At 48.1% G+C, this 25,099-nt stretch overlaps 1 protein-coding gene across 3 annotated transcripts in view; it reads right to left on the reverse strand.

Moving 5' to 3' along the window:
* Window positions 1-25,099, reverse strand: part of Hth (Meis homeobox homothorax) — a 392,475-nt gene that overhangs the window by 295,969 nt on the left and 71,407 nt on the right. The gene's annotated exons all lie outside the window — the stretch shown is intronic.

Below are 25,099 nucleotides of genomic sequence, written 5' to 3' on the forward strand. Positions count from 1 at the left end.
ATGCCCACTTCGCGGTTTACGGTAGCAACATGGATCCGCCATATAATTATCATATTACGATTATGTTCACGGTCCGACGCGACTCTAATTAAATGTATATTCGTCCGTGGATGGGATGCCTCGTGTTTACAACGACATAAAGCTATGAAACGAGGGGCTTTCTATCAGCAAACGGAACCATCGCCTTCTGAACGATGTAGCGTTGATTTTATGGATTACGAATGGTCTACGGCACTTTTATTGGATAGAGATTTTATTGAATTGTTTCCTGCCCCTGATTTCTAGAGAAGCATTCATAATGTAAACGGGAACGATTAAATCCGTGGGCGTTCCATTGCTGAGTGATTCGTAAAATTAATTTCTCGGAAGTTCGGTGTTAATGGATCTCAGTGAGATTATAGAATTTAATATTGAAATTTCACGACTCTGCATGTTCCCTCGGTCAAAGAGCAGCAACAGCCTGGCAGAGATGCACCGCGGTAAAATTCCACGGATCAACCCGCAGCAATTGTTACGACACGCCGATAATTCGGCTCGCAGCGTTACAACACCGCAGCCGGTGGCTTTTATTATTGAGCAAACACTCGGGTTTGATAAACCGCGCTTTATTGCCCGTCTCGGCGCTCCTTGAAGCACGATTCGCTCTGCACTCTTGTCCTAGTCGGGAGCAAAATTCGTCGGCCCTTTGCTACGCTTACAATCAATAACGCAGCGAGATCGAAGCACGTAGGTGCAATAAATTGCCTTAGAGCTAGAATTTTTATCGAATCCATCTTAATAGCGATCCCGATCCTCAAGAAAAATCATTTCCATCTCTCTGTCGCTTAACCCACTGACCAAGAGAGCTGGGAACAGTCAAGAGCAAGAGAGGCGAAGGGAGAGAGTTCGCGCCAGCAACGAGACGGAATTGGGGGACGCGTAGACGGTTGGGCGGATGCGTCGAGTAATGTACTTCCGGTTATTGAACGCCGTCTGAAGGCTGAAGGGAATTTCGGAGTTCCGCTGCGCTCTGGCCAGCACCTGGAGCCTGCTCTCGGACCTCTCGACTCTCGGGAAACCCCGCGTCTGTCCTGGATACGATGGTCCTGATTAAACAGAATTTCGACCGAGGAAACATCTGTCTGTGTGCTTCCTCGGGCACCTTCGATCCATTACTAGCTAAATTAAGAGAGAAGGACGTTCGAGTTCACGGATCGACGAGCGATTGAAGTTGCCAAGGGGAACGGAGCTTTCGAGCGAAAGACACACTGATGGTATAACCGAAACGTGAAGCTTATAGAAATGAGAAATTCGGCAAATCTGACTCAGTGGATCGACAGGGAAGATGTATACAAAACGATATAGAAATATTTTAATCTCGTTTTAAGACCGAGGGAACCGGAAGAGAACACAAACTGGAAGTTAGAAAAACAAGAAAAATATATACTACAGTAGGTTTCACGAATAATTAATCCCACGACTACTTAAATTCATCAAAGCGTCCCTAAAAAGCTTCACGTACACCCGCTATCAATTTCACGCTCCAACACAGTCTATCCTGACCCGCATGCACGAGTCATGAAGCGTGTAAGTCAAAAGCGTCTCGAGCACAGGTCAGGGGCCCGCAAGGCGCCAAAAGGGCAGGATGAAAGGTACGGGCCCCGGTATCCGATACGTTTCGCCCGTGAGCAGAGTACGTGGGCGGTCAAGAGAGCGTTAATATCCGTCGAGAGATACGGCGGCGGTTCTCGAACTTCTTTAAACGCTTATCACCCGTATTCTCGTGTCTCCTTTTTCCCCCGTTTAATGCCGCAGCGAATACAGAGCCGAGGGGGTCGGTGGGAAGGGCGGGGTGGAAGAAACGGGCAACATTAACGCGTCCGGAACGTATCTTTCGTGCGCGATTCACGCGAGAGGAGGTCCCCCCTGGCTCGCCCCTTGGTATTCCGCAATTTTTGGCCGCTAAATGGCCCCGGGACCGCGGCCGTTTTAGCATTCCCTCTCATTAAGGCGTCCCAGGAACGTTATTTCGCCGCTCTCGATCGAGCGACAAGCGCGCAATTAAAAAGAGTCGAAGCGCGCTGGGGACCGCCACCGAGTCGCGTCGATCTCGCGATCGTTGGATCGGGGAAAAGGAAGCCCAAGAAGCTCGGTAATCGCGGAGACGACGACATTAGACTCTCCGTCGGAGGACTTTTATCTTAATAATATCGTACGCGCTCCCTCTTGGTCTGCGACTCTCTTCAACGCTCTCTTAACAGTCCAATACGCACACCAGGCGACCTGAATGCTTTATAATTGTACTTTTAGATGCAGGAATGAGCTGAAGATATTCTACCCTTTTTCGCGGTAAGTGTGTAAGTAACATTTCTATGGTATTTTAAATACGCCGACTAAATTAGTATTGAAGCCATCATCCAAATGGGAAACAAATATTAAGTATGCTATAGAAAATAGAATGAATAAAGAAGTAATTTTCGAAAGACAGTTTTCTCAAAATCCAATTTTGTCGCCGAGCATCCTTCTCGCATCCAACCGTACAATCGCAGTTCCTCGGTGCACTAAAGAAACTTATCTCTATAGCAGTACCGTGGTCTTTCCGTGAACTCTAGCAGCGATTTAGTCGAACCACCCACTCGCCGCGCCAATTCGAGCACCGTTTCCCTCGGCTCGCGTATTAACCTCAATCGACATCGACGCGCAGCTCTCGCAAAGTAGTTTTCGCCTGGTCGAGGAACGAGCCAGGTCGTTACCAAAAGATGCATCAGGACTACGCAGCGTTTAATGACGATATAACGACATGCTACGCCGCCGTAATGGTTTCGACACGTACACTCGAGCCGCTGACTCGGCTCGCGTCTATTCTGGGTCGGAGGCTCTTCGCTCTCGCGGCTCCGAATGGGAATCGAGAGCCCGAGATTAATTTCTCGCCGCGAGTTATCTCGCAGAGCGAATCGCGTTCGATGCTCCCGAGGCAATAATTGGATGTAAAGTGTCCCGGCGGTCACAGCGGACGCGTAATAATCGCGATCGGATTGGAGACTATTTGTTCTGCACGGGGATCGCGAACGATCTCTTCTTTCGCAACGCGCGGATCGTTCGTAAAGGGCTCGTAAACTCGGCCAGACGGTTTCTAATGCTCCCCCCGTACCTTTTCTTAGAAAGTCTCGTAAACCGCCGCGAAGAATCGTTTACGACCCCTCTCTCCGACCGTCCCGATTTAATAAATGCTCGCGAGCAAACGAGCGGCCATCGCCGACGATCGAATGCCGCGTTCCATCGATCCGGCTGAATCACGCAATGAGCGAGCAACGGACGGCTTTCGAGTGAACTTGAGGAATTCTTCGCAATGGACCGACGTGAAAGAACTTTTTCAGGGTCTAGAGAGTTGGAAAGAATATGGCTTGGGGTCTCGATTGACGTCACTTTGTAATTGGAATCGATTCAAATGCGCTTTATTCAATTTCTACATTAAAAGATGCGAAGGCGAGATATAGTATTCACATTTTACAGCCTTGTTGCCGTATCTACGGTCGACAGCTTAAATTTGCAACATTATTTGGAATCGTTTATAATAAATAAATTTTATTATCTATAGACCATGAATCATCACTACAGCCAAGAAGAATAACTTAAAATACTTACTCATTAAATTCATTCCAGACATATAGAATACTTACTAAAATGTTTAGAGGATATATGTATGAATAGATAAGATCTGAGGAATTAGAAGTAGAAAAATCGCATGGTACTTCACATACGTACGAAGAAACAATACGTAACCTCAAGAAGATTCCTTCTCTTGCTCTTTCGTACAATCCTGTTGGCGACAAGTGGCGAGTACCGAGTGAAGATTAGTGCAGAACCTAAGTTCGAGGAAGACGATAGTAAAACCAATTCCCGCGTAAAGGAGGAAGCGATGCTGAAGTCAATAGCCGTTGTCGTTGCGCAGCGCCTCGCCGATTTGCATAGGCTAATGAATATGTTAAATCAATTTCGCGAAACGAACGGAGTCGAGGCGCAAGCGAAACGAGCCGCGGAAGCCTGTTATTATTGTAATTGCCGCGCATGTAAAACCGCGTGTGGAAAATGAGCCTAATGTGACGTGTGCGGGCGGCGCGGCTTACAACGTGGCGGCGAACATTTGGGACGCGTTTCTGTCCGCTTTAACGCGCTGCGCGTGTCGCTCCCACACGCGAGCGGAGCTGGCTCGAGTCGACCTGGGACTCTGCCCTTCGTACAGGTCGATGAAACTTCCATGACGACTGACAAATCGATATTTAATTTCAAATACTGAAAGTTGGAAATCAAGTTGATGTCTGAGATCGAGAAAAGAAGGTAGTATGTGAATTAAGCTAAATGAAGTTACTTGTTAGGTAAATGAAAAACTGTCTCTTGAATACAGGTGAAGTATCGAGAGCTCTGCATGAATATATTTCCTATATATTTTCCTGCTGTCACTGCAATTGTAATTTATCGATCTCTCTTAATGACAATTTATGAATGCTGCCATAATTACTAAATAGTCTATCGCTGAGGCACTGCTTTAATCATGGCAAACCTGTTACGCCTCTAACGCCTCTAATTTATATAAACTATAAATGCTAATATCAGGTTACAAAGTACCCCCACACTTGTTTGTTTTTAACAAACATAGTAAAACACTTGCTCTGTACCAGCTCGTGTACCGATACAGTGGCTCGGTAGCATAGCAGAACGAAGAGTAACGAATCTGCAATCGCTGGCAACTCAGCTTCGAGTCCCATAAATCCGTGACGGATCGGAGCAGAAGCTGGATCGAGAACGATGGCTGAGGGGCTTTCAAAAGAGTCTCAGTTTCTCGTTAATCGCGAAATTCCTGCGTCGCAAAACAAAAGTCTGATCGGCAGTGAAGAAACGAGCGAAGAAGTCGGAGGGAAAGACTCGGTGTGCGGTATGCAAAGTCCCTGGTTGCTTTAACGAGGGAAGCGAATCTCGAAGACGACTCTCGAAGCCTTTTTCGCGTCCAGAGGAGGCGTCCTTCGTGGCGCGTCCATATGTCGAGCCTCTCGACGGAAAGGGAAAGGGAGCGATAGAGCGAGAGGAAGAGTCCGAGGAGGTGGCCTTTTCTTGCTCTTCCTCCTTCTCGCCCTGCAGCTGCCTCGAAAAACTTCGACCGAGCCCTGAAAAACTGCTCTGCCTAACGAACCGTCGCCCATTCCCACTTAACCGAGAATACCAGTTACGCTCTCGCGAGTCGCCAACCCGTTTCTCTCGTCCCTTTATTTCTCTCTTCGCACATTTCGATTCAGGCGAATTTTCCGGATACAGTCTCGTTTCAAGGGCCTTAACTACCTTTCAATACTGTACAGTATTGTCAGCTAGAATCTTAAATCAACTTGTCAAGAGTGAATTCGTGATTTTGTAAGATTAAGTAAATAAAGATTATTAAGAAGATTCCCCACGTGGGAAGTTTCCTTTAGCAAACCTCTGATTAGTGTCACAATAATATTCACCTCGATTTCTGACGACTCGAGACTCCCAGGCTTGATATCCCAAGACAAAAGAACGCCCAGAAGATGGTCCATATCCCGTGACTTCGGGTACGCCGCGAGGATCGCGTAAATTCAGCGCGATAACGCGTCCGCTATACGGTTTATCGGAAATGAATAATTCCGCGGCACTTTCCGATCAAGTTAAGCGACGTAACTCAAACACGGGACGGTAGTCGTCTCCGTGGAGAGTGCAGCGGCGCGCATAAGGCGGCCGAGACCACGTTACGACGCAACCATAAACGTCCTCGACTAATATTGAATTATGATACTGCAAGTAGGCACACTCAATAAAATATTAAATTCCAGGAAGATAAGCGACCCCTGGGTACGCTCGTTTATCTGGCGAGCCCCCTTTCCTCATTAAACTCTGCTTGCCGAAATCGCGCACGTTGTACCGTGGTTCTATAACTGTTTCGAGTGTATTGGAATGTTGAAATGGATCGCGGCGATTGGTGGAAAGAAAGACTGGAGCACGAGCAGAGTGCGTCGTAGAGGCACGTGGGTCGTTTACATACGACGGATTAGTCGTAGGCTCGCTACCGCGCTAAACTTGCGCAATCTCTTATCAGGTCGGCAGCTCGTATCCCTGTACCGTAAATACCGGTTGCAACAGCTTATAATCCGAAGATACATAGTCGGGAACCAACGTTTCGTCTTCCCTCCCTCTTTTCCGCGGTGGAAATACCGGCGTGCAGCGTCGATAAACGCGCCGCGAGCAGGGGACCAAGAAAGCGGGCAACACGAGCTTGTTTCTGCTCTGGAAATCCCTGCTACCTGCGTATGTGCTGATCATTGAGATTTCGTTCGACAAACACCGTTCTCTTGATTGCCTCGATGCTAGACTAACTTTCTACACATATTTAGGTTCTGGGGAGAGTTAATCCCTTGGGGACCAAAGATCACGTATTTTGAAGATAAGTGTAATTGAGTTGGTGCGATTTTTCTGTAGAAAATTAGAAAAGGTTGAATTTCACTTTTGAATATTTGAATATTTGAATATTTGAATATTTGAATTTTCAAATTTTCAAATTTTTAAAGTACAAAATTAGCTGATCGAATTTGTCTCACCTACAATCTTCACAAGTTTCTGTACTTCTCATTTAATTTCCTCAAGGATCAATGAAGACATGTGACAGAGACTTTAAACTTTTAAAAGGAATTCATCAATAAAACGACTTAATTATGGTACGACACTAATCGCCACAATCTAACAAATCTAAATCGCGTGTCAACAGAGATAGGCGACGTCGCGACAGAATAAGAGCCATTTCCGTCTCGGTCCAGATTTAATCAGTCCCATAAACGAAGCGCGGGATCGCTGCGCCTTTGAAACTGACAAAGCGGTTACTCTTTACAAATTCAACCGCGAGTCCACTGAAACGATACTGCAGCCAACCTGTTGCTGATGCGGGCTCGATTTTTCTAAACGTTCTAACGGGCAGATCTTTGATTCTGTACACGGGGAAACCTCTTGCGACTGAGAACGACGAAGATAGTCGAGGAGCAATAAACGAGTCTCTTTGGACGACGGCACGTGCCCGTCGCCGGCGAATAAAACACCTGTCCCCTCCCCCAGAGTTATAAACGTTTACAGCGCAACATAAACTTTAATTAATTCCCGATTAACGTAGTGTAGCCTCGGTTCTCCTTTTTCTCCGCGCCCGCGAGCCTAACGAGCGGGAGACACAAATATGGCCGAGGAGACCTCGATCGCGGGGAGACCGCTCAGACGACGAGGAGGAACGAGGTGAAACCGAGTGAAAAAAGGTGACCGCGAGGGGGACAGTGGCCCCCGCGTAAATTTCAGGATTCCACAAAAAACTGTCGCGCCTTTAATGCGCGCTTCGACTGGGCGGAACGATCGCGGCGAGCGTGGATCGCCCGAGGAATGCATAATTGCGTCGTTAAGATACAGTGTACGCGACCGATGGGAAGGAAAACGGTCGAAGAGATGCTCGTGGATCGCAATCCTCGATTTCGAGAACGCGCGGCTGACTTCGACGCGTTAACGACCCTCTTCTGGCTGGCCCGTTCTCCGATTTTACGCGCCCTTTTGTATTCGATTCCGAGCCGCCCACGCTGCTCACGGGGCCTTTATCATTCGGCATTAAGCCCGCCATCGCCGAACCGCTCGGCTGTAAACGTAAAACTCCGTGGTCCCCTCTAATTGAAGATTCATCGAAGTAATTGAGCCTGGCCTTTACGACGAGATATGCCGACCACCTTCACTCGCGGGAGGAGAGAGCACCATCCCTTGGGGTCGAAGACATCCCCTTAAGAGACGCAAGGTGGCACCTAATGTCGCTAGGAATCCTGATGGCTATTTGTAATTAATTTTCAGACCTTTTGGAAAGCGATTAGAGCATTATCGTTTTGGAGATTCGGGGATTTTCTTTATCTATACCTTTTTATATTAGCCAAGCTTTTTTACCCTTATTATTTTTTAACAGAAATTTAACTAAAATCGTTTTCTACTCATTTCCAACTCTTCCTTGTCAACCTGAATTCATTGTTCCTGAATAGCGAAGGATTAATGTCCCTCTAAAAACTTAGCTCCCTCACTGTACCAAAAGAATCCAGTATACAGCTAGACCGAAAGGTTTCATCCTCCCAACTCCACTTCCCACACAGAAGGTACTCGACGACGGAAACGTGTCGAGGGCAGAAAGGCGCACCGGAAGCCGCGTCTTACGTTGACGGGGAGGAAGATCGTCAGTCGGCCGCCAAATGATTTCATAAAGAACGTGTCCCTCAGGTGATCGCAGGAAAGAGTCTAATGAAAGTCGCGAACACCTGCTCCTTCCTCGCTAGTCCCTCGGATCTTATCCGCCTGCTGTGTTTACTGTTTACACTGGCACCGAAAGAAGACGGGCCACCCGTGCTCAGTATCCACCTGATCTCGACGCGAACGACCGCCATTTCCGCGGGGAACGTGTTTGTCGAAGCGTTACGCTCCCTTTATCGTCCCCGCGAACGGGACTCGTAGCGTCGATAAAACCGTCGATCATCGAATTCGCCATCCCAGCCTTTTACGAGGAGAAACGGCGATAAACGGAAAGCCAGCGCGCGACGCTATTAAAACCATGGAACGCGACAAGGCAACATTTTCGCGTCGCTGACACGTGCAATTTACGCTTGCGACTTTGTGCGCCGTTGATTGGAGGAGAAAGTGTTGCAGGTTCGGGGAGGGAAAAATGGGGACACCGGTGGGCTGTTTATTGCAGCGATGGGAGATAAGAAAATGGCACTTGGAGGTGATCGAAGAGATTTAGAGTGTCGTTGAAACGCTGCTGTGCAAAAAATTTAGGCACAACGAACTTGGTTTCAGGAATATCAATGATCGTGCTTAGTGTTTTTCAACTGTAGACGATATCAGCTTGAAGTGACCGTAATGTCCGAGTATCAGGCAACCTGACCCCTCACGCGAGCATTGCAACTGTTTTGAACGACTCGTCTAAAGTGATCGACTCTAATATCAATGTAGGAGCGAGGGACAATTCGTTACGTCAGCCTGCGCCGACCCTGACCCAGCGCAAACCTCGTGATCGATTGTTTGTAGGAAAAAAGAAGTCATTTACGAGGACGTTTCCGCCTTTCCTACATTTCCTGAGGCACCGAAACAGAGGCGTTCGCGTCACCCGACAGCTTTATGTTCTCGCTGGTGGACCGTCACGCGATAATAACAGGTAGGTCGTCTACGAGGCGGCAAAAACCGGCACGACGAGGCGACGCTGGCTGGGAGCGCGGGAAAAAGTGGCACTGTGTGTCGTTTGTCGGGAATTAGAACGTTTCCGGGGACCCTCCGATGCCGCTCGCCACGGACAGGATTTTTTATGGTCCAGTCTTGTGGGCGCTTGAAAGGAGCCGCTGCGTAATAATTGCAGGTTGGCCACGCGCCTTCCGACCTGGACCAACACCCGGATAGCCGAGAGATGGCTGATGAAAGCGTGTCCAAACAACGTGCCAGAGAAGAGTTTTTCGTCCCTTGGTGCTTGATAGTTGATGTAAATACATTGAATTTTATGATAGCGAAGAAGTGATGCTATGTACAGAAGTGTCCCTATAACAGCCGTGTACCTTATATTGGTTATTAACAATTCTTTTTCTATTTTAATACAATAATAAAACATTTTTAAACATACACTGAGCCACGAATAGGTTTTGAATCGACGAAGTTACTCTTACCACATCAAACAGATACTTCAGTGAAGCCCCGACTGAAGGATGTCTAACCATCAGAATACATGAAAATACCTATTAAAGTCCTGTCAAGAAAATATTCCCCAAAACACGATGAAAACTTCGCATAGTAATACATATTCCAGAGTCGTATTTTAAGCCTGTCCTCGAAAACCCAACGTGTCCAGGATCGGTCGTCTTTAATTAGTCGCGCTGGTTCCCGCGCTCCTCCAAGGTTTCTGTATATTGTTCCAGGGAGGGGCCCAGAATATTTTCCGAGTTTTCTCCCAGAGGACCCGTAACCAAACACCCTTCCAGGCTCCGTGGGACGGTGCGCAGGCGGTCGTCGGGCCACGTGGGCCCCCCGGCGGGGTAAAAGTCTTTCTCTGGTCGGGTCGTTTGCGTGCCATGTGTTTCTGGGCGCAACCCCCCGCTCGCCTAGGCTGACAGGCCCTCACGAGGGTCCTCGACTTTTTCGAAAAAGTCCCGTGGAAGAAGAAGCAGCGAAGCCCGTCCCCCGGAAGAGCTTGGATTTCACGCTCGTAACGACCGCGAGCGAGCTGGCTATAAAAACGGCATAAAGATCGGCTATTTTGACAATCCTCTGGCGAAAGAGAGATCTCTCGTCCCCTCTCTGTCGTTTTTTCGCCGGAGCTGCTCTCGCTGCCACGACGATAAAGTTTATGAGGGCTCGTTTCTCGGGTGTAAACACCAAGTGTCGCCTCTTAAGCGTGCTTTTTTCCGTCCTTCCTCCGTGTGACGTCCCCGGGAACGATAATGGCTTCGATCTGCGGCAGATCATCGGGGCTAATTCGAGAGGAATTCACCTGCGAAGATTTAGGGCCCAGGTTCTATTCAAGTACTCAGTCGTCGCCATAAATATCGTGGACGTTACGAGTGCTGACATTTTCCTGGTTCAGAAAACTACCTTGGAAATTCAGTCGCTCCTGATGATAGAGAATATCGTATTCCAAAATATTTGACAGATACTCGATCGATCCGAAAATAGTGTCCAAGCTTCCTTCACGAGTCCCATCTCCCACTTTCGAGCAGACCTCTCTCCATGCATAAATCATCCTGATGGCGACCACGCGATCACTCAACGAGCATTAAAAACCCGTGTTCGTAAAACAGCCTGCAACGAAGCCAAAAAAAAAGGAACGATTCCAGTCAAGTAACGCGCGTGACGCGAATCTAATCATCGATCCGGGGAAACAACGGTGCTCCCGGTCGCCTCGGCGATGTATCGATCGGGTCGACGACGAAATCGGCGCTGTCGGGGCGGCTGTGAAAACTCGTACCTCGAGCAGGGCCGTTGCAACGTCGATGACCCGAAGGACAAGAGCGAGTGTGTTACAGGTCATCGTAGAGGGTGCAGAAAGCAAGTCACGCTGAGTAATTGCGCCGTGCGATCATTACCTCGCGTGAGGCCTGGCTTCGTAGGTGAAGGTTGCTCGTAGGTGGCTGTGTATCTACGACGCGTACCTCTAGAACGTATTCGTTGATATTCTGCGTGCGTTCGGGTCGATCGTCAGAGGATTCTCTCGAATAAACTGGGTTTTCAGGTACCCGATATTTGAGGTATGCAAGGAGCTGGCCAGTGAGATAAGTACCTTAACATTAAGCTTTCTTTTTCAGTTCTGATTCTTAGCGATGGAGGAGAAGTAGAGCGGTGGGCGCTGAAGGACTGTAATGATTGCAAACTTTGAAGAGTGTATATGTACAGGGTTTAATATAGCGCAGGTAGGTACAGAGATTCTTAGTCGTCCTTCCTTATTATCCTTGCTATAATGCATATACTGCAACGCAAAACCACGAGTTGAACTGTCCAGGAACTTCGAGTGCTTTCAATAATAATCAATAAGAGTGATCCACGGACTTCAGGATAATTATGCTTATCAGCGTCCAGCGATCTTAATTCGCATTCATCGGGGCCAGTGAAAAATCCAGAATTATTTCAAGGCGGCGTATCGGGCCTCCCGATCGAAGTACTGTTGAACACCGTTAATCCGACCGTCGAGCGTCGATAAGCATCGACTTTTCAGTGTTAAAAGGCTGCGCGTCAAGAATCCGAAGCAGATTTAATCGGGCGTACGCGAACAGCCAGCTAGGAGCAGGCTGGCAAACTATCCGATCGATTAATAATGAAAGCACGCTCGCGGGACGAGGCACGCGCGTGCATGACCAATGACTATTTGGAAAATGTGTTCGATCCGATAAGAGCGCGAGCGTAAACCGGAAGCAGCTATGCCCAAGGTCCTGCGTGCTCGCGCGCGCATGTTCCCCGTGTAAATATTATTCTCAAACAGTTCGAAACATTAAACATCTTGCCGATAGCGCGGGACAGCGTGTTTGTGTACAGAAGTACACGTCCGTCTGCCCTCCTCTCTCTCCATGGCCCCTTCGTCGTGCTTTTGAACCGTGGTGGTTTCCAGCAGCCAGATAAACGCGACCATCGTGTCGTGCGGGGCTTACCTGGCCCGGAAAAACTCGGCTAAATCGATTTAAAACGGCAAAGCGACCCACCCTTCTTTGCGACCCTACCAACAACCTCGGCGTGGAATTTGCAAAGAAAGCAGCTGACTGGAGACCGAACACCGCTTTCCCCCTCGAGGGGAATCCGAGAGGATCAGCCGTTCCCCGACGATTCTTGGCCTCTTTTGGAAACGGCCCCTTCGTCGAGCTTACGAGGTATCCGCTTTCCTTTTTTCTTCTATGGCAACGACAATTGCTTTCTAACTGTTTTAGATTGTCGGTGCTTCTTTCACCGAAGAACTGCTCTTTTAAGTATGTTTCAATTTAAATAAAAGTGGGGAGAACAGATCTTTGGCTTTAATGGGAGAATATTCTAATTTAGTAGCGTGATGGTTTTGTGGGTAAGTGAATAAAGGAGTTCATTAATTTGATATTATATGTTTTATGTGAAGTTAAACTGATAGCTGCACCGTCTTCTTTTGCGGAAATTGAGTGCGAGTGTTTCTCAAGTTGCCCCTCGTTTGAATGCGTTTCCAGGAAATCAACGAGCGAAATTAACCTAGCCGATGGACGGTGACTCTGTCTTCGACGTCTCTAACCTACATCCACGGCCGACTAAATGATTCCGTGAAACGTCTAACGAGCCAGCTCGCAAACAAATCGGCCGCGTTATTTCCGACGAGCAGTCGAAACTCGTTTCCCTAGACGAGGATAATTCGACGTAATTGATGCCGATTAACGAGATTCGCGCGATCTGGATCGCTTGTAACGAGCTAATAATTAAAACCGTTCAACTGGGAAAGCAGATAATTGCTGGAAAAAAGGGATGATATCTGGGAAACGTATCTAGGTTAATTGGTGCTTGGATGAGCCGAGTTTCGACTTAAAAATAGCCACAGAAGCATCTGCTATAAGATTAACAAATAATCCGATATAAATAATCCTGAAACCTCAGACACCGCACAGCAGCTACAAATATACCAACTGACCAATCCATCTTCAATTTATCAACACACTCACCGCCCTTAGAAAAAGGAACACCCTCTAACACCTTCAAATATCAGCCTAATAACTCGCGCATCGATCAACCGTCGCTGAATATGTTAATCAAAATTGCCTCCCAACACCGAGCGCGGCATAACAAAAAAGAAGTAGTCAAAAAGATCAACGCGGCCATCCAAAAATGGCCGAGCTCTTTGAATCTGTTCTACATGTGAGCCACGTGGGTCCCCAAGGGACGTCCTAGGGCGCGGGGCCATTGAAAGCTAGAGCGGAAGCAGCGAACCACGACAGGGGGGTAAAAGGGCGTTGGGGCCCAGGCCGTCTAACGCGAATTAAGCCTGCATTATTACGTCGATAATGAAATTTGACGATATTGTGCACTTTGCAGGCGGCCTCCTGCCTGCGGGCATTGTGAAAAATCGTGGCCGCGTGCTAGCCACCCGCCACGGCGGCCTCCGTTCGCGTTATTATTACAGCGCGCGTTCGGTTAGCCTATATCCGGGGACGGGGACGCGCCGCAGCCAGGACATTTAATCTCGGGTTGCACGCGCGTGAAATCTACCGATCGTTACACGTTTTGTTAATCTCGACGCGATAGGAGAGCTACACGGGAGGACGAGCCGCGTTTCCTGGCGGAGCGTCCGCGTCGACCGACGATTCTCTCGATATTAAACGCGTCAGATGGATATCTCTCGATATTTAATTTCCGTGGGCGGTGTTTATTGGCCCCGTTGCGGGGCAGCGCGTGATTCCTCGCGGCCCTGTCGCGACGAGTCGCCGTCGATCGCCAGTGATCGATGGCTGGCCGAGATTCTGGCGGACGTTGGAATCGACGAATATGAATTCGTCTATGATGGTAGGTAGATAGGGAGGGAGAAGAAAGCAGCGATAGATTCTTCTGAGAAGGAGAGACTTGAAGGTTTACACAACTTGCAGTCGATGAATTTGCTTGCTACTAGGTACTCCAGGTAGATAGAAAATATTAAGAACATTTTAATATTCAGAAGGCTAGTCATGACTGGAAGTAATAAAAAAAAAAGCTTGGAACACCTATTCAAAACCACGAAACGATCGCCTAGTCTTTGCCTCGCCACAAACTACACTGCTTTCAGCAATTAAACTACGATTCCCCCATCAATTCTAAAAATACTCCACCAGAACAGTAATTCCCAACGATCCCATTAACTTAGAATACTCAAAAAAGGGTGGTGATCTTTGAAACAGAAGGTGGGTGGCTGCAAAAGCGGCGACACGGGAAGGTTTGTTGATCCAGAAGGAGAAGCGGCGGCGGCCGATAAGCAGCGGCTTCCGCGAAGTGAACCGCTCTGGCTAGCGCGGGTATAAAAGAGAAAATTCCCGGGGCTCATTTGTTTGCAGGCTGGTTGGCCAGGCTCGTGGAAACGTTCTTCCCGCCGCGTCCGATCGCCAGAATCCTTTTATTGTCCCTGGCTCGGAACGAAACGGGGTTCGCGCGCTCACGCGGCCCAGAACCCATCTCGTCTCACTCTCGCGGCTCAGGAAAGACACTCGTCGCCGACGTGTGTGGCCGGTCGTTCGTGGCTCTTTATTGGGTTTACACGGCAATACGGAGCCGCGAAGAAAAATATATCATCTGCGGCGGCCACTGTAATCTCCTGACGCGAATGGCGCGAGAGGATCAACTTTTGCCTTCTGGACCCTCTGTAATCCACGTAAAGCTGTTTTCAACTAATTTTAAACGTTCAAGAATACTAGACCAGAATAGAATATTAGACAGAATTAAAGTAATTAAAGAAAACTTGTAGTTGTGCATAAAATCGACTACTCTGATTCAATTTTTAAGCTGAGTTTCTGTATAGAAAGCTCAGAGTAATTAAATAATAATTATGTATTCTAATATCTCAGAGGAAGCTAGTTAGGATGTGTCAAGAGTCAAATTAGATTTTGTTGTAACCAAATTATTGTAAGTTAAGTGAATGTTTCTTTTTTCTTGAAATCTAAGACGTCAAGGAATTACGCACTGCCAGACAGAACTCGCGAGAGTGGACGCCAGATTGAGGGCTCGCGAGCAGAGGACAGTGACACGGCTGAGTTCAACGTCGGGCCACCGATCACACGCGACTGTGACGCGCAAACTATATGAATCTCGGAGGAAAGGAGCGGCAAGCAGAACGAAGATGATGGTACCGGGCATGGGAAATTACCCTGGCACGATTGCTGGGTTTCTTCGAGCGTGAATGGGTTCGGCTCGGCCTCGTGGAAAAGTCCATGAGCGAATCTGAGACGTGCTTCAGTTTAAGCATACCTTGACCATAAAATTCTATTACAATTATTGGAATAAAAAATCTGAATATTTTCGAAGCCTCTGAACAACACATACGCGTCGACTCATAGCTTTCCAAAGCAGGCTTGGCAATATCAAAGAAATCCACAGGCACGAACAGCAACCTCTGGCTTTAAAAAAGTCGACCAGGGGATGAAATTGAAGTTCCTCGAGACAAGTGTGAAGCGACGTGCAAGAGTGTCCAACGCACGCGAGAGAAGTGTCACCCTCGTCGATTCTGCCGCGAGGGAAAGAACGAACTCTAATTAAATGGCGACGTAATTAAAATGCACGAGGGACAGGTCAGCGGAAGAAAGATCGTTGGCCTCTGTTCTAGAGATTTTGCAAGTAAACCGAGTCGTCTGAGCTACGTGATTGGAGTAAGCGAAATTATCCCTAATGCGGTGTTTCTCCATCCGCGGAAAGAGAGTGTCGTCCATGAAAGGCACCTGCAAGCCGCTGGCCTACATAATGAAGACGTAAGGGGCGTGGCTAAGGTTAGGTAATTAATCGCGATGCACTGTGCTCGGTGCACTCGAGCTGAACGATTATCTTGGAACGCACGACCTCGACTAGATGACTCTCTTTTTCTAAAGATGAATGTGGGAAGAGAATAGGGATAAATAGAAGTGCAATTTCTATCTCTGGAAATCGGGAATTACGCTACAAATAAATAGAAACTACAGAATAACTCTTAACCTCTCCTTTTAGAAGTTTCCTCGGATCCCAAATATCAGAATTCCAATATTTTCCTGTAATACAATTAGTACCTCCACTGTCCACAGACTTAATAAAGATGCCCTCATGATTCCCATTTAATCAGGATCACCAAATTCACCTCTCAACAAACAACCACAGTGCATCAAGAAAACAAACACCCATGGGCGATTCGAAAAGGGTCGAAGAAGCTCCATAAAACCCGAATCCCCTCGTTAGAAGGCCAAAATCCCCGTCGGTTCACGGAGGCGCGAATAAGTAACCAAGAGGACCCTTGACTCCTCTCGTCCAGGCACGTGGATATTGTTTTTAAAAACACCATTAACGAGGATGACTGTCAATCGCCTGGAGCACCGCCTCGACGCCGGTAACACGCTAGTGTAATCACATTACCCGGTGAGAGGAGAGGAGAGGGCCCCGTTGCCAGCGTACACGCGGCTCGTTCGCTCACAATGGCCGCTGTTTTTGTAGTGTGCTCACGGCAGCCATTGTTACGTCATTATTCGCGTCCTGCGGCAGGGGCACCGCAGAACGGACGGGTAACTATAGCAGGATCCGCCGGTGAACCGAGCTCGACCTGCCCCTTCTCGTCCTCGGCTAGAAAAGGAGGGTGGGTCGAGGCTCTAACCCCGCCGTCGATTCTCCCTGTGTGTACATCGAAGGTGTTACCTCGTCGGAACGCAGCCTAGGAGGGTCGTCACGGGGGTAGGGGGCTGGCTGGGGATTTTTTTTCGCTTGTGGACCAGAACGGAATCGTTTCTTCTCGGGGCTCGCGATCCTACCGCGGGAACAATGAAACGAGGGCCCACGGAAAAAAGGAATGTTTGCGAACGCAACCGACTTTTCCGTGACAGCTGCGGACACTCGAAGGGAACGAAAATGCCCGTGAAACGAACCAGGAAGCGAGTAACGCGCTCTGCCTTCTGTCGACCCCTACCCTTCGAGCAAGATTGTAATACATTTTGCCAGTCTCGCTTTCGCCCGAAACCACTCGAGTGCCTTCGACCTCATCCCCCTCTTTTGCTGGTGTAGGTCCTTGGAGATGGGTGCATGTAGGGCATGAATTTATGGGAGTTTCGGGCGCACTTTTTTCTACAGTAATTTCGAGTGTTTGGAATTGATTTTGTGGAAGGGTTGTCTTATTATACACTTATAAATGACCGATTTTTTAATAAGTTCATCATAAGAGGATTCTAAGCTTCTCAAAAGTGACTAGTGCATGAATTTTGATCTGTAAGGAAAAATTCCTATGATGGTAAAATAGTAATGACTCGAAATTCATAAGGAGTAGACCACGTGGTGAATTCTAGTGACATTAGGAAGTCGATACTCCACCCCTCGAACGGAAGTCAATCGGCCCAGACGGTCGCAAATGTAATCGAACGCCTCCAGCCTGCAGTTCGTTAGTCTCGAATAAATCGGCAGGAAATGTAATATCGTGTCGACTTGACCCCAGCCTCGGCCGCCCTGTCACTCGACTCGTCGTTTCAACGTTGACGCGGGGTTACTGGTCGCATCAGTCACCCATCTGGCATTGCCTGGGACCTGGACCATCCATGCGTGCCGCTTTTACACCGTACCCTGTTATGCATTTGACTATCGACAATGCGCGCAACATGTCGAGAACGCGCGGAGGGTGCATAACGAGAAGACAGAGAGGGAAGCTGCAGGGAGATGGAGATGGGGAGACTTCTCTGACGGAATTAAGATTCCTCTTGAAAATGGCCCTTAAGAATACTGAATTAAGACTTTTTCTACATTTCCAGAAATCTCAAGAGCTGTGAAATTATTAATCTTATTAATTCTACTTTTCTATCTGAGGTAATTGCTTATTTCATGGTAGTCAGGTGATAGCCAATTCAGAGGTCTCGTTTCCTGGAGGCTTTTTACCACTAACGGCGTTATCGTTCCCGTCTGCGAAGTCGCTCGTCTCTAGTAATGTCGAGCCGTGCTCTAACTCATACACGAAAGAGCCATAATGACCAGAAGGGTCGCGATGATGGGTGATCGCTCATCGAGAAGTGACAGTGGCAACGAAAGTGTGCCTTATCGTCGAAGCGGCACGAGTGGCCCGTTACACGGTAACGAGATACGTATTTTTGTGCGCGACGCGGTACCCTGGAACGTGATAATGCGTCTTTTGGAAGACAAGTTTCCGAGGAATGTGGTTCTAAGGAAAAATGAAATTCTTATTCTATCTGGAAGTAACTTATACTACTTAATTAGTCAAGCTTAGTAAATGCTTAGTAATTGCTTGCTCTTTTTAATCAAACTAACTACTGCTTAATTAACTAGGTACATTATGCTGACCGTAGAACTGAGTTTTATCGTAACAAATTGTAGGAGATCCTTCTGATAACGACACCTTCATTATCCCGGTTCATAAACTCAATATTGCTATTGCACCGTCACCACACCACGATAAAAGTGGTCAATTAGATAGATCACTACCAGATTCTTTCATTTTCCCGTACACCCCAATTAATGTCCCCCTCAAATCGACGCGTTCAACCGCTTCCTTTAGATCCAATTTGACCAATCAGGGAGCAGCGGTGAAATGAAACGGCAATTCGGCAAACAAATCGTGTTTCCCTGTAGGACGCGTTGAAATCGAATGAAACCCCTTCGGCAAGCAGGCACTCGAGTCACCGAAGCCGTCCACTTTTCAAACGCGACGCGGCTAACGGGATAAGAGCGTAGACCGCGAAGAAGACGAGGGACGACCGCAAATCGAGCATTCGCCGGCCGCTGGAGTCAATTGGTATTATTAGATTGGCAGCGTCGGGGGGTGCCGAGCATCCCCCGGTTACCAAGCACCCTCGGAAGCCGTTGGTTCGCGCGCAAGTCTCCTACGTGCGTGATGGTCGGCGGTAAATTTCATTCGAGGAATTATCATGATTGAATCAGCTTCTACGCCACCGCCGCCACTTCACTCTCTGAGGCTAGATTTTCTGCCTGGCCCCTTGCACAGCTTTGGTCCTACGTTCGCGATCGTAAATCCAACCCTCGAAATTATCTCGCGAATAGGAAACGCTGGTATCTCAACGACAGGTCTTTTGGAATTTAATTTACCTACTTGAAAATTGATGGAAGTTAAAATTAAAGGGGTCAGGATCGAAGAGGACAAAGAAATATTTGATGGGTGATACTACGAATTCTAATGTGATCCAAAAAATTGCAGCGTCAGTGAGCTGTCAAAATCAAACCAGGAAGAGCTTGCAAGATAACAAGTGCAATCGGACTCGAGATTCGATTCGAATCCATGTCCAGCTCGATCGATTATCTGCAGAATTAATCAGTTCTCCGTGACAGCCACTCTCCTCCCGGATATCGTCGAGTTAGATCAGCTGTTACGTCGATGGTATCGTTTCCCAGAAACGCGGATCGATATCGTCATTGTCTGTACCCGCGCGGATAAAATTCCTCGGTTAATTGCTCATCGACGATTTTGGACAATCTAATTTCGTCGCGAACCGTGACCCTGAACGCTCGTCCACTTATCCAACGCTGCACATTTCGGAGTATCGCCCTCGATTAGATATTCTAACGATCGCGACACTTTGGACCCCGGTATCTCCGACTTTCTCTGCTTATCAGTTACGACTGGGTTCACGGAAATCCTGCTGCGATACGCGAAACTGATCGATCTTGTAAACTCTACAAATCGTTGGGAAATTTGCAGAGCTTTAAATTTCAAGCTTTCAAATTTTAACTTCTTCCCAAAAGTGTGTTACTACATTTAACCACTTTGCATACTTGGATAACTCTCCTCACTCGAATTAAAAAAAAATGCACTTATTCCTCAACACACACAGGCCACACAGCTACAGTAAAACGTAAATCCAGAGCGAAGACACCTTCGAGGTCTCGATTCGACGTGGTTCTCGATCCCTGTTTGCGGTCCTAAGCCGTAGACGCGGCGGCGACGTCGCCGCAACGGCGCAATAACAATTACGAGGCCATTCTCAAATTCATAGCCGCGCCTGGCTAATGCGATCGACGATACACGTTACGGGTGGCTCGGCAAACACCAGGGGTGGCTCCACATTTGGGGGTTGCTTCCTCGGAGCAGAGGGACGGCCCCAGGGCGTTGAAAAAACTGCGGAAGAAATCGAAGGGCAACGACAATGGAGCCGCCCTGTGAGAGAAACGCTCGCGATGTTGTTCCACGCGCCGCCCCAGTTATCTGCTGGTGACTTTTGTAAATAGGGATTGCGTGTACTTTTTTATGGACCCTTCTAGGCGATCACACTGATCTGAGAAAACACTCGTTGCAAATAGTATGGAATACTATTTCACGGTATTAAAAAAAACAGCGTTCATTTTCAGTGACAAAAAAAAATTTGCTAAAAAAATGTTATACCTGCTCACGAATAAAAATTTCCTCACTCACACCCTCGTCTTTAATTTACCTATACTAATATAAAACTAAGGATCGAATATTGAAGAAACATGTATCCTTTTCTAAGTGCTGCTTTGCTCTACGATGCATGGAGTACGATTAACTCCCGAAAATGAAGAGTCACTGAACAATTACTCAGAAAGGAGGAGCCGTTTGTCGGCAAAACGTCGAAGCGAACTGGAGAGAGGCAATTTCGTATCGGGGGTGCGCATCGTTAACGCGTAATTGCCGAAATGCGCGCTCGGTGCCCCGTGGAAACAGCCTTCGGGGCTGATCGTTTCAATAGCGGAGCTTACGGCTTAGAAATCCGCCCCGATCTCGCCATCCCCTTTCGGCCCTCCCTCGAATACCGGGTATTACTGATTACAGAACCGCAGAGACCGGCGACGTGGCAGCACGTGGCTCACGTCTGCGCCCGTCACAGTCACACCGGCCAATTTGCGTTTCCGTAATTTCCGTCTGACAATGGACCACCCTGTATTTAATCACGAGGTGCGCGCGTGTGGGCTGGATAATCCTATGTACGGTTAGAAGCCCAGGGTCCACAGTCAATACCGCCGTTTCCACTGTGTTCGATGCAGATTGCAGCCATGTGTTTTCCGCTCGGTGATTTTTTGGGAATCGTTGGTCATTTGGAAGTATTTTGGGCGAATAACCTGAATAACGATTCACAGGGGTGCTTGAATAACGTTCGATGGTGACTTTAGAGTCATGGAGTAATTTACTGTTACTGCCAACGGGTATACTGAAGATATACTAGAACTACAGAGTCTCTCAAATTAGACGACAAATTCCACATGTTACTGATCAATCTTTTAGTTAGTCCCAACTTGTGAGCTCGTATCGACACATTACTGCCCCACTTTTTCAGTCTTCGCAAGAACCTTTATCTCCCCTGGATTAAGAAAACAAATGTTCCCCACTACAAAACAGAGCAAAGTCAAGAATGGCCTCCCTGAAGCCGTGTTCTAATTCTCTTTTCCAAGGAAAGACACTAAGGCCCCTCTGCAGGGGCAAATCTTCGGAAATCGTCGGTCGAGGTAAATCCTTTCGAAGATTCAGAATCAGCAAGGCAGAAGGAAGCGTCGTGTCGCGGCTTAGCCGGCCACTCCGGAGAAAGAGAAGGCCAGGCCAGAGAGGCCTGCTGCGAGTGCGGGGTCCGAACAATGGGACGCCCAGCGGGGGTGTTCCAGGGCCCATTTTCGTCCCGACTATTTTCCCCGGCAGAAGAGTCCTTCCGAGAATTTTCCGCTCGACAAAGGACGAGAAAAGACGTTCCCGTGGATCGGGCCCCGTTCATGACAAAACCAGGCCCCCCTGCTCCTCCAACCCTTGGCAACTGTTGACAATCCCGTGAAAAGGAGACCGACGAAGGGGCAGGGGAATCGAGAAACACTTTACTGCCGGACGAGGCAACGATTTCGCACAATGGCATTAGAACGGTGCTCGGGAAATCCGTTTAGAGTCGCTTTTCGCGGCGACTTGCCGAGGAAAGCTGAATGCAAAATGCGACCCATTCCGTGGGGAAAGAGGACGCCACGTTGGCTGTCGCGAGCTTCTGTTGTGGCGAGCGATCAAGAGCAAACGGAGTCAGTGTCTAGCCAACAGTGTCAATGGGAGCCCCGCGGCGTGTCACGGAAGTCGAAGGGAAATCGAGGAAAGGGGAGGAAATTGGAAGGGATGATGTAACGGGGAAATGTAGGTAGAAACGATTTTCTTTCGAATTTAGAAATTCGAACGAACGCAAATGTGGGACTCGAGGACTGCTCTTTTATAAGTCTCTGCCTTTTGTTGTCCCTCCCCTACGATTTTCCTTTCGATTTGATTCTTCTAAGAACCGTGGAAGAAGAGAATAGGTGATTCTAGAAATAGGATCAAGGTTCAGATGTACTTTTCTCAGTGCCTACTATCAATACCACAAATTATACTTTAAACCACGTTCTATTTTGTCACGAAATGCTCAGAAGAAACCGCCTCGAAAAACTACCACTAACCGATAACGCCCTCAGAAGCACAATTTCCGTCTCCCATCGGAGCCTCGAAAATCAGTCCCCTGGCGCGTCCTCGATATGTGACTCGAATAATGGGGGAGGACGAGAGGGTGCTCGAGAGAAAGGGAGAAGTTATCGGCACAATGGACGGCGGGAGGAAGCTCTCGAGGTTCGAAACGAGATCTAGGCAGAAGGGAGGTCGCTGCAACCCTCTCGTACCTGCGTCCCTGTACACGCGCGCGTGCATACGCGTTTGCACATGCAACAGGCCCGAAGCCGGGACTCTTTATTTAACCGGAGCACAGAAGATCTGAATGCCTGGCCGTGGATTAAAAGCGGCGTGGAACGGGGAGGGTTTCGCTGGAAGCCAGAGAAACCGGAGAGAGGGCAGAGAAAGAGGGAGAGAGCGAGCGAGTTCTGGAGAGGATCATTTGAATGAGTAATACTACACCTCGCGCACCCACCCACACTTCTATGAGAGTCCCGCGCGCGCAGCAGCTTTGTTTGATACGGCGCATTGTGCTCGCTGCCACCGGTTCACTTTATACCCCCGGCGCACACAGGTACACGCGTGGACCCGCGTGCGTACGCGCGACCTCAGCCTCCCCCTCTCGTGCCGATCCTGCCTTTTTCTGCGTCTTTCTTTCCGCGACGTGTGTGTGCGGGGTTACCGCTTCAACTACTGAAAATTGTATTATAATGCGACCAGGGACCGCTTCACAATGAGGGAGCGGCTCGGTCAAGTTTGCCTTATGCCAATCTCGCCGCGGAGGCGGTTACGATTTCAATGAGGAGGAATTGAACAGGCGGCGGGGGAGAGGGAAAACTGCGCGGTGAAAGAGTTCTGCCTCTGGACCCCTCGCTTCTTCTGCGGATTTTGCGCCGTATTCGTTACGAGTGATTGTTCGAAAACTGCTTCCTCGAGGCGAGCGGTTTTAAAGCGGGTTATGAGGGCTGTCTCGGTGATTGGGTAGAAATGATCCGTGCTTCTGTTTTCATATTTTTCCTTTTCTGTCTACGAGGTGTCATGAGCTTCTTTTAGTTAGGGGAAATAGCTCCTTCAAAGTAACGGTTAATAATATTATCAACAATAGATATAGAAGACTTGCATATCTTAAATACAAGAAAATTTTAACATTTCAAATAGATATTCAGGATTTGAATATTCAAATATTCGAATATTTTAAAATCTGAAAATTTGAAAATTTGAATATTTGACTATTTGAATATTTGAATATTTGAATATTCGAATATTTGAAAATTCAAAGCTCTGAGGTTTCTCCAACAACTGTACAAAATCACCCCATTACCTAAATTTCTTAGTGATCTTCAATTTCCCATTCGAAATAAAGTGATCCTGCAGCACAGGTCACTCTGAGAAGATCCAAAGATGGTCGCTATCTAACCACAGGACAATGATAAGACCGCTCCCTCTGGACAGGGCCGAAATACCCAGAGTACAGGGCATCGTGCAAATGGCAGCGTGCAACGTGTCCAGAAGCATCGCAGATAAGACACGCGCGATTCGGCGTGACACACCCACACGAGGGCAGCGGTGCCCTTTAATCGGTTGTCCAGTGAACACCAGCAACGTGGAAACGCGACGTTGGACGGGCACATATGACGCGTGGCAGGACGGTCTCTCGCTGCAACGGCGCCGATAACGGAATGCACACTATTTGCACGAACCTAATCCGCGGGCCCTGCACTCCAGCCGGGAAATTTATCTGGCGGCGGGGCGCAGATAAGAACCCACCACCGTCCGTGGTTTATCCCGGCCCAGTTAATAGTGATCTCGGTAAGCTCTCCAACGAAAGGTAGGTTAGGCGTCCCTCGCGCTCGTGCATACGGATAAACGTGAATTTCGATTAATTTCGGATTCTCGAGGGTACCGACGAATGTCTATAATAGGTGCACAGTTCTCCTAAATATGTCCCAGTTGCCAAACTCGTCTAGACCGTTCCTATTCCATCTTATAGAATTTTGATAATGCGTCCACTGATACGTGTAATTCTTGATTGTGATGAGAGATTAGAAATTCAAGGAGTCTTGGATTTTGGCGATTCCTACGCCTCGAAGAAGAAACGAGTCCAATTTGCCAACGAGTACCACCCTCTCCGCCTTGAAAGGCTCATTTTTCTCTCCAGTAATTGGTTTCCGCAGAAATACGAAGCAATTGTTTTCCAGGGGAAGCAATCTTTGGTTCGATTTTGCCAGCAGACTTTTGAGAGGAAGAAAGCAATCGGAGGTAAGCCGCGGTAAATTCCGGTCCCCGGTATCTACGATCTGGATAAGCCCCGCCGTAAGAAGAGGAGATAGGAGGGGCTGCTACAAGAAAGGGATAAACGTGAATTTCGATTAATCGAAGGGACAACAAGTTGTTATAATCTCGGGTATAGCCGAATAAACGAGGGACCCCGTGTAATCTGGGGGATGAAAACGGAAATCACGTTCCGCCTAGTACGTTTCATTAACTGGAGAACTTATAAACAATAATAGTAATAATGTTCGGGGCTGA

This window comes from Calliopsis andreniformis, chromosome 5, assembly GCF_051401765.1.
Source record: "Calliopsis andreniformis isolate RMS-2024a chromosome 5, iyCalAndr_principal, whole genome shotgun sequence".
Classification (NCBI taxonomy): domain Eukaryota; kingdom Metazoa; phylum Arthropoda; class Insecta; order Hymenoptera; family Andrenidae; genus Calliopsis; species Calliopsis andreniformis.